The sequence below is a fragment of the Dendrobates tinctorius genome, unplaced genomic scaffold (assembly GCF_039654945.1).
Source record: "Dendrobates tinctorius isolate UK_male_01 unplaced genomic scaffold, ASM3965494v1 ptg000130l, whole genome shotgun sequence".
NCBI lineage: Eukaryota > Metazoa > Chordata > Amphibia > Anura > Dendrobatidae > Dendrobates > Dendrobates tinctorius.
This window is the reverse complement of record NW_027361798.1, coordinates 5,060,205-5,068,905: the sequence shown is the minus strand read 5'-3', so window position 1 is coordinate 5,068,905 and position 8,701 is coordinate 5,060,205. Positions and strand designations below refer to the sequence as shown.

The 8,701-nt window shown below is 50.0% G+C and overlaps 1 long non-coding RNA gene across 1 annotated transcript in view; it reads right to left on the bottom strand.

Moving 5' to 3' along the window:
• Window positions 1-3,680: 3,680 nt before the first annotated feature.
• Window positions 3,681-8,701, bottom strand: part of LOC141047950 (uncharacterized) — a 79,344-nt gene continuing 74,323 nt past the window's right edge. Inside the window, exon 3 of the long non-coding RNA XR_012219929.1 lies at window positions 3,681-4,365. This is a non-coding gene — a long non-coding RNA (uncharacterized lncRNA). The remainder of the gene's footprint in view (window positions 4,366-8,701) is intronic.

Here is an 8,701-nt window from a genome sequence, read left to right as displayed (position 1 = left end):
CAGTCCCTGGTGGTCAGAGGTACACTCATAGCCCTGGTTGGACAGTCAGACATCATCCATTCTCACTAGGATATAGAGGACGCTCCTAGGACTCGCTGTATTTCAGAGTGCAGACTGTATAATCATTATCAGCGATTATTCTCAGGAATCCTTTACGGATGTAATTATAGGACATCTGCATAATTTCAGGGAAGTGTCTTGACTGTGTTGCAGGTGACAGCTCATAATGTCCGCAGGGCTCCGAATTCACCAATTCAGCTAATATGCAGTAGATGGAATCTCTCCCTTCTGGAAGCTTCAGCAATGACACCAGAAAAAAAGATTTCTATCGCTAACTATGGGCCCACCAGGCCCAGAACGAAGGACAAAAGTAAATCTCAAGCACACTCAAATCCTGATATATTGTCTGCAATGAAAAGTGAGGAAAGATGTCACAACCTCTAGAAAAGTCTCCAAACCAAAACAACACTGAGCCTACACCCTCTGCCACCTCCTTACTGCCCTCACACCCTCTACCGCCTCAATATTGCCATCACACCCTCTACCACCTCCTTATTGCCCTCACACCCTCTGCCACCTCCTTACTTCCCTCACATCATCTACTGCCTCATTACTGCCCTCACACCCTCTACACCTCCTTACTGCCCTCACACCTTCTATCCCCTCCTTACTGCCCTGACACCTTATACTATTTCCTTACTGGAATCACACCCTCTACCTCCTCCTTACTGCCCTCACACCCTCTACCGCCTCTTTACTGCCCTCACTCCCTCTACCCTCTCCTTACTGCCCTCACACCCTCTATGGCCTCCTTACTGCCCTCACACCCTCCACCGCCTCCTTAGTGCCCTCACACCCTCTACCACCTCTTTCCTGCCCTCACACCCTCTACGCCTCCTTACTGCCCTTAAACCCTCGATTGCCTTCTTACTGGCCTTACACCCTCTACCACCTCCTTACTGGCGTCACACCTTATACCACCTCCTTACTGCCCTCACACCCTCTACCACTTCCTTACTGCCCTCACAACTTATACTGCCTTCTTACTGCCCTCACACCTTCTACCAAATCAGTACTGTTTATTTGCTGCCCTCTACCACCTCCTTACTGCCCTCACATCCTCTACCTCCTCCTTACTTCCCTCACACCCTCTACCTCTTCTTTACTACCCTCACTCCCTCTACCATCTCATTACTGCCCTCACACCCTCTACGCCTAATTACTGTCCTCACACCTTCTATCCCTTACTGCCCTAACACCTTATACTACTTCCTTACTGCCCTCACACCCTGTACCTTCTCACTCCTGCCCTCAATCCCTCCTCCTTACTGACTCTTAGCCTCTGCCTCCTCCTTACTGCCCCACAGACTCTATTACCCCATGTGACAACACAGCATTTCTCCTTAATTATTGCAGACATAAATTCAGTAGCTATTGTCTGAAGTATTGACTCTTCTTGTAGGTTGAATTGATATTTATAAATAGACGAATGGTTATTTACCTCTTATTTCAGCTCCTACAGTTTATTGTACTGTTATTCTTGCAAAACAGTAATCACATCTTTCTCTTGAACTCTGGATGCTTGAATAACTGTTGTAGACTATATTAGAAGACTTTGCCTCTGTTCCAAGAGACTCTACAGGATGTCAGCTTAGGGGACCACGACCCCAGCTGGAAGAACACAGGACTACTTCATTGACCATCACTGAACCCTCAGAGACGTCTTGAAGAATCCAGGTCGGGGCAATCAGGCCACATACGTCACTGCTCTCAGTCAGATTCCTAAGTCTGTCATTAAATACTCTCTATGGGGGCCTGCCAAAAGCGGGGAGCCACTGGTGAGGGTAGTCGGCCCTGGAAGCAGCTCTAATCTCAGAAAGTCAGGAAGAGTGAGACTCTGTAATTTGCACCATCTTGGGTAATTGCTGGGACTGTTCTATATGCTTTTGTTTGTTGGTATTAAAAATTATTGCCACACTGTGTTACCCTCACCCTGTGTTGTCTGACTAGTGTTCTTCCCACAGGGAGAGAGAGCGGGTGTTCAGTGGGAAGAGCCCTGGTCCATGCAGTCCTTCTAAAGACAGCCAGGCTAGCGGACGGACGAGAGCATCTACTGACCCTGTGTCTCCACCCCTCCATACTGACCCTACAACCTCTACTGCCTTCTTACTGCTTTCACACCCTCTACCTCCTCCTTACTGCCCTAAACATACTACTGCCTACTTACTGACCCTACATCGTCTCATATATCCTTTCTGGCCCTACATTCATTACCGTCTCCTTACTGACACTCCACCATCTACCACCTTATAATTCACACTACAAGCCCCACCTGCTCCTTACTCACACTACACCCTGTGCCTCTTCTTTACTGACACTACACTCCCCACCTCCTCCTTACTGACACTACACCCTCCACCTCCTTCTTACTGACACTACACCCTCCACCTCCTCCTAACTGAGACTACACCCTCCACCTCCTCTTCACTGACACTACACCCTCCACCTCCTCCTAACTGAGACTACACCCTCCACCTCCTCTTCACTGACACTACACCCTCCACCTCCTCCTTACTGACACTACACCCTCCACATCCTCCTTACTGACACTACACCCTCCACATCCTCCTTACTGCCACTATACCTTCCACCTCCTCCTGACACTACACCTTCCTCCTCCTCCTTACTGATACTACACCCTCCACCTCCTCCTTACTGACACTGAACCCTCCACCTTATTGACACTACACCCTCCACATCCTCCTTACTGACACTACACCCTCCACCTCCACCTTATTGACACTACACCCTCCACCTCCTCCTTACTGACACTACACCCAACACCTCCTCCTTACTGACACTACACCCTCATCCTCTTCCTTACTGACACTACACCCTCCACCTGTCCTCCTCCTTACTGACAGTCCAGCCTCCACCTCCTCCTTACTGACACTACACCCTCCACCACCTCCTTACTAAAGGCCCCGTCACACTAAGCGACTTACCAGCGATCCCGACACCGATATCAAGGTGTCAGGATCGCTAGTAAGTTGCTATGCTGGTGAGCTGTCACACAGACAGCTTCACCAGCGATCAGCACAGCGATGCCGAGCGCCCGGCATCGCTGGCCATCGCTGTAAAAAATAGAATCAAAATAAAAAATATAGTTATTCTCACCTTCCGACGTCGCGTTCAGCCATCCCGCCTCTCTCCACGCTCCGGTCCCTGTGATCCTTTGCACGAATGACCGCGAGATGTCACGGTCTCGCGGGATAACAGAGTCTCGCGGTCATTCGTGCAAAGGATCACTGGGACCGGAGCGTGGAGAGAGGCAGGATGGCTGAACGGGACATCGGAAGGTGAGAATTACTATATTTTTTATTTTTTTTATTATTTTTTACACCTGATCGCTGGTCTCCCGCTGTCACACACAGCGATGCGTGCTGGCCAGCGGGAGACCAGCGACCAAAGAAATGTCCAGAGGTTTCTCGCAGCGATCAGCGATACCGGCAGGGGGGCCGCTCGCTGATCGCTGTCACACACAGCCATCTCGCTGGTGAGATCGCTGTTACGTCACAAAAGTTGTGACTCAGCAGCGATCTCGCTACCGAGATTGCTTAGTGAGACGGGGCCTTAACACTACACCCGTACAGGGGACACAGTGACTAAAAACCTGGGAATGGTGAACGATCACTTTAAGGTTTTTCACATTTTCGGGGCAGAGACTCTGTGTGGAAGGAGAAGAATCAATGACCACGGTGTGGCTGCATATCTCAGGCAGCTCTGCAGACAGCTCCTCTGATCTCAGCTTCCTCCTGTGGGTGTGACATTGGGGAGGGAGATATTAGGAATTTCTCCAGTCACACCTGTTTTTTTTGGCCTGAACTGGATCCAGGAGCAACGAAGAGCAGCGATAAACCCTCTAAGTCTTCAGTAAATAGGTCTGATCTCACGATCTCTGGAATTTTGGCTTCAGAGTTCATCCAGTGCTGGCGTGGGTGCTGAGGGCCCATCCTGGGTGCTGAGTGCCCGTCCTGGGTGCTGAGTGCCCGTCCTGGGTGCTGAGTGCCCGTCCTGGGTGCTGAGCGCCCAGCCCGAGCAAGGAGTCTGCCCGGCCAAAGCAAGGGGTTTGCCTGGTCCAAACAAGGGGTCCACCTGGCCCGATCAAAGGGTCCGCCCGGCCCAAGCACAGGGTTTGTCTGGCCCAAGCAAGGAGTCCGCCCGGCCCGAGGAAGGGGTCTGCTCGGCCAGGATAAAGAGTCCACCCAGCCAGGCCGATCCATGTGCTGGGGAATCTGCCAGTAATTGCGGTGCCGTGTGCGAGGTGTTCAAACCAGGTCTGCAGACCGAGCAGCAGGGTGTTATCTGATGAAGATACAATGACAGAACATTACAGGGCCCCGCTGCACATTATTGCCTATTATTTGCAGTGACTTTTTGAATTGTTTTTATGGCGTACAATATTTTTTAACCCCTTCATGACAGCACAATTTCCCACCTATATAAACATATCACCAACCTATTCGGCAGCAATTTACATTTCAGAGGGAACTTGTACGAACACAATAAAACAAAACAGAGTGACACATAGTTCAACACTTACAAGACTAGTGAAGGCCCGTTGCTCATAAGCTACAACTGAGGACGCACAAGGTAAAAATATAGTGTTTGGAGTTTACGGTCCGGCCATCAGTATAATCCAGAGGGGTCAGCAAATAACACTGCATGAACCGGTCACCGGCCAGAGTGTGGACAGTATGGGTACAAAGTGCTACCAAGTGTGTGGAAGAGACAACAGGGGATGGTTAGACTAGTGAGGTGATGGGACATTCTAAAGAGATGTGTTTTAGGGCATGCCTGAAACTGGGAATACTGGGAATCAACTTGATTATCTGGGGTAGTACAATCCAGAGGTCTGGTGCGGCAGGAGGAAAGTCCTGGGAAGAGAGATGGAGGTTCCGAGTATATTAGGGACATTAGTCTTAGGTAATTAGCAGAACGGAGGGTATGGGAAGGGTTACACAGTGATGAGGAGGCGATGTAGGGCGGTGCCGCACTGTGGAGAGGATGGGTAGGTGATAGATGAGGAGGAGATGTAGGGTGGTGCAGCACTGTGGAGAGGACAGGTAGGGTGATAGACAGAGATGAGGAGGAGATGTAGGGCGGTGCAGCACTGTGGAGAAGACGGGTAGGGTGATAGAGATGAGGAGATGTAGGGCGGTGCAGCACTGTGGAGAAGACGGGTAGGGTGATAGAGATGACGAGGAGGTGTAGGGCGGTGCAGCACTGTGGAGAGGAAGGGTAGGGTTACACAGAGATGAGGAGGAGATGTAGGGCAGTGCAGCACTGTGGAGAGGAAGGGTAGGGTTACACAGAGATGAGGAGGAGATGTAGGGCGGTGCAGCACTGTGGAGAGGATGGTAGGGTGATAGACAGAAATGAGGAGATATAGGATGGTGCAGTACTGTGGAGAAAACATATAGGGTTATACAGAGTTGAGGGAGGAGATGTAGGGCAGTGCAGCACTGTGGAGAGGGCAGGTAGGTGATAGACAGGGATGAGGAGGAGATGTAGGGTGGTGCGGCACTGTGGAGAGGATAGACAGAAATGAGGAGATGTAGGATGATGCAGTACTGTAGAGAAAACATGTAGGGTTATACAGAGATGAAGAGGAGATGTAGGGCGGTGCAGCACTGTGGAGAGGGCAGGTAGGTGATAGACAGGGATGAGGAGGAGATGTAGGGTGGTGCAGCACTGTGGAGAGGATAGACAGAAATGAGGAGGAGATGTAGGATGATGCAGTACTGTAGAGAAAACATGTAGGGTTATACAGAGATGAAGAGGAGATGTAGGGTGGTGCAGCACTGTGGAGAGGACTGGTAGGGTGGTAGACAGAGATGAGGAGGAGATGTAGGGCAGTGCAGCACTGTGGAGAGGACTGGTAGGGTGGTAGCCACAGATGAGGAGGAGATGTAGGGCGGTGCAGCACTGTGGAGAGGACTGGTAGGGTGCTAGACACAGATGAGGAGGAGATGTAGGGCGGTGCAGCACTGTGGAGAGGACTGGTAGGGTGCTAGACACAGATGAGGAGGGAGATGTAGGGCGGTGCAGCACTGTGGAGATTACTGGTAGGGTGAAAGACAGAGATGAGGAGGAGATGTAGGGTGGTGCAGCACTGTGGAGAGGATAGACAGAAATGAGAAGGAGATGTAGGATGATGCAGTACTGTAGAGAAAACATGTAGAGTTATACAGAGATGTGGGAGGAGATGTAGGGCGGTGCCGCACTGTGGAGAGGGCAGGTAGGTGATAGGGTTGAGGAGGAGATGTATGGTTGTGCAGCACTGTGGAAAGGACAGGTAGGGTGATAGAGATGAGGAGATGTACGGTGGTGCAGCACTGTGGAGAGGACAGGTAGGGTGATAGAGAGAGATGAGGTAGGAGAAAAAGGGCAGTGCAGAACTGTGGAGGGCTTTGTGGGTGAGACTGATAAGTTTATATTGGATTCTGCAGCGAATGGGTAACTAACTAGTGCAATGACTGGCACTAGGTGGAGTCATCGGTGTAGCAACTGGACAGGAATACACCCTTGTCTAGCATTTAGATTGGAGAGGCCAGAAGGAGACTGATTAGCACAGAGTTGCAGTAGTCCAGGTAGGAGTGAATAAGAGCGACAGTCAGAGTTTTTGCTAAGTCATAGATAAGGAAAGGTCGCCTTTATGGCTGCAAACTAAATGTTTGGTTGCTCCGGAATTAGAGCCATTATTGCAGGTTATATTGGATATGTGCTCCGCAATTCATTTTTTGAACTGGCAGGTTGTACATCCAATATAATTAACTTGGCAGTGCAGACATTGGATGCAGTAAACTACATGATTAGTGTCACAATTAATAAAGATGTAATAGTGTGATTGATGGTGGATGAAATGCAGAAAAATGTATTCAGGGCATAGTTATAGAGTTACATCTGTTGCCCCACATTTCTGGAAGCCCCTAATAGACAGCCAGGTGGAGGGAGAGCTGTGACTTTTTTAGGACACGGGGGATAGCATGTTGCAGAGGGTGAGACCCCTTTTGGCAACACATATGCACGTAAAGTGTCGTCTTGGCTGGTGACAGGTAGAAATTTTCAGATAATCTTGCTGATTTAAAGGAACTGGGGACTACAGGGAATAGAAAAGGTTAATGTGGCTGGGAAACTGTTCACACGAGACGTAGGTGCGGTGACACTTGGAGAAGGTCTCCGTTTGGTGGAATCAGAGTTGAAAGCTCTTGTGACTTTTTGGTTGTTGTAGCCTCTCAGACAGTCGTTTGTGGATAATGGCACTTTTATGATTGAAAGATGCTGGAGTGTAGCAGATTCATTTGGATCGATTACATTCTCCAATAGGAATGGCTCAGATCGTGTAGGGGATAGGAGCAAGAATGGGGTAACACAGTGTTACCAGATTTTTTTTGCAAAATAGAAAGATGTCTACCTTTTGTGTAATCATATCACCAAATAATGTTATATCAAAGACAGAAGTCTCCTTGGAGTGGCTGTGGCACCCCAGGAGTCCGGTTGCCACAATGGCATTGCCACTCTCACACGGGGTGATGTCAGGCCTGAAGCAAGGAGGGATCCCCTGACCAGGTATACACAGCAGCTGCATGCAACACAGTTCCTGCTCCGGGACAGCAGCTCTGAACCCAACTTCGGGGGAGCTGCTCTCTCTGGTCAGGAGGAGGAAGTTAAAGTTTCAGTCAGTCAGTACTGGGGGACTGGACGAGTGATGAGCTTGTCCCCAGACTGGAGTGCATTATGAGTCAAACAGGAAGAAAAAAGTACAGGGAAGCTTGGGAAGAGGAGCTGTGACCACGCTCATCCCAGAGCTCGAGAACTGGACACCGGAATCCGTGGCTGCAGACCACTATGGTCTCAGTAGCTAAATCCAGAGGGCAGAAGATTGCAGGTCTTCTGGCCCCATCACACACCTGAAGGCACAGCAGCAGGTTATAGCCTGGAGACGCCATGTGGAGCGACACCTGTGAAAGGCTCAAGCTGCCTGCCATGCGGGTAACGTTTTTTGACAGACAGTGAGAGGAACAGAGGACTGAGCAGAGCTTTAGGCAGCAAGGACCTCAAATAGAGCAGCACAGTAAGGAGGCCAACAACCCACCTGGCTGAGTGGATCCTGAGTTGCTTCAGGCTGCCAGGACCTACATTGTCATCTATAACCAGTATTCCAGTCTGCACCTCTATACCTCCAGTAAAGGTAAAGGAAACTACAACCCCGTTGTGTCCTCAGATTTGTTTGCTATACCATCTGCCCTGCACTACAACCACCATCATCATCTCATCACTCACACATACAGTCGCCCTGGGGCCTAGCTCTACCTGTGGAGAGCTGTAACAACTCTGCTGCATCACCATCATCCCCAGCGGACTCTGAAGCAGTGTCAGCTAACACCTTATTTGCCGATTACCACAGGTGGTGTCACAAACTAATTCCCTTTTAAATCATCCCCTATAAACTTTATTCAACATTTTCAATGGACGCCCAGGGCCACGGACTAGGTCACCGCTGTCGTTACACTTCCCCTTTAAGAACCCCATGGTCCTGGCGGGTGCGCCCCTGCCACTGACTGTGGATCTGAGATTGTGGCTGTTAGAATTTATATATGTGGAGAATATTGGCACTAAAGACGGATCACCCTGACAA